Genomic DNA, 2,059 nt, shown 5'->3' with positions numbered 1-2,059 from the left:
GACAAACAAAGCTACAGTATATTGTTCACCCGTTGCATCTAAATACGAAGGGGAATGAAACAAGCTATTACAGTTTTATTCCTCCTATATAGCAAAACTTGTCTTTTTATACCCCCTGTGTTTACCCTTTACTTGAGGGTGATATAATTCCTCAGGCTATTTTGCAACAAAACTGAGTGAGAGATAGAACAGGGACACTGAAATACAACAACATGAATAACTTTCCCGACTGGAGAGATCCAAGCGATTTTGTTACCAGCTTTGCTCTGTGGTCACAAATGTAGTTTTCACGTTGTTTTGACTCTGGCAAAAGCTTGAGTTCCTCTTTCATTTCCCCACGGTTGACAACCCCAGCAACCCTCAGCGGGATGGTGAGGATAGAGGTGAATGTGTCAGTGTGAAATGAAATGCTTTCTATCTCCTGAGGGAGTTCCCCGCTCTATGTGGCCCGCCACTCAAGGAGAAATAACATTGCAGTGTACACAGATTTGTGAACCAACCTGTGTGAAAACATGGACATTTGACTGTGAAGTGAAATCCTGTCAGCGTGCTGAGAAAAGATTAGTGAAAACCTGTTAGAGTGTAGAGTCTATGTTAACTAATCGTTCCATCTGTCTTCGTGAGGGTTTGAACACCAGATTAGATCGCTAACCCCTGATCACTGATAGTAGATGAGGCCTAATCCATGAAGAATGTGATTGAGGCATCCTGTGTGAACAGATTTGCTGGGTACAATGCTTGGCATGCTGCGAAAATGGATGTCAAGCTTCATGAGAGGATACGGTGAGATTTAATGAGGTTGTTAAATGATTGAAATCATTGCTCCTGGTGAAACAAACTTTAATAGGTTTCTTTTTTATCAGATATACCAAAGCTTCCCACATTCGACTTTGAATATTCAAGTTGAGAGCTTCAAGTTATTTTAAGTCATAGATTCCTCAAAATTTGACCTGTACCATGGTTCTTAGCTTTCTGTACTCGCAGGGCATATACTGTATGCAGCTTGTGAGCCTGACAGACAAAAGCAAGCTTCTCATTCCTATTATGTTGATGTTAACTTTGAAAGTCATGTCAATAACATAACTAGGACAGCTATAACTTAAAGAATATACCGAAAGGATATCTCCAAAGTTAGAGGATTATCTCAAGCAGATTGTGAAAAACTGGTCCATTCATTTATCTGTGGCAGATTGTACTACTGTATTGTAATGCTCTTTACGCTGGACAACCACAACAGGCAATCTGAAGGCTGCAGCTCATTCACAATGCAGCAGTCAAAGTACTTACATAAACATGCAAATACAAACATATTACAGTTCTTAAATCTCTTCACTGGCTCACACTGCAGCACAGAATCAGCTTCAAAATTCTGCTTGTAATCCATAAAGCACTTAATGATTTGGCTCCCCAGTATATTACTGAGCTGCTAACTGGCTACAGTCCAATCAGACCCCACAGGTCATCTGGTAGTTGTCTTCCAACTATACCCAGAATAAGATCCAGGTCTTCAGAAATACTTTTAGTTACTTTGGTAGAAGTAGAAAACTTCTTATCTGAGTGTGTGTGGCTATAGATACAGATACAATGCACTCAACAAGCTAGCTAGGTAGCAAGCTTAGCTAAGTAATCTAATGCTGTCCACTGAAAATGCTGTCTCCAACAGACCTTTCATTGTTTCCAACTGACTGATTTTAAAATGAGAATCATTTAAATGAAGTCTTAAATATGCATTGGGTGGCCACATATATATTGTACTAAATGATCTGAGGCATAAAATCAGCATCCTTACAAGATGAAGATCCATAGAGGACATGGAAATAAAGAAAAGGCATTGTTCTTATACTGCAGTGTAGAAGTAGTAAGTAAACTATCACTGTTATTTTGTTCTAACATAACCCCAAAGTTTTTTGTGTTTTCACAAATAGTATGCATCAATTCAATCTTTATTTCAGATCAGATTGATCCATAAAAACACACATACTACAAGAAGCAACACACATACAACAAGAAACAAGAAGCATATCTAAAAGACATACAAACACCCTCTCCAATGCCTCCA

Source organism: Scomber japonicus, chromosome 7 (assembly GCF_027409825.1).
Source record: "Scomber japonicus isolate fScoJap1 chromosome 7, fScoJap1.pri, whole genome shotgun sequence".
Classification (NCBI taxonomy): Eukaryota; Metazoa; Chordata; class Actinopteri; order Scombriformes; family Scombridae; genus Scomber; species Scomber japonicus.
This window is presented reverse-complemented; position numbering follows the sequence as displayed.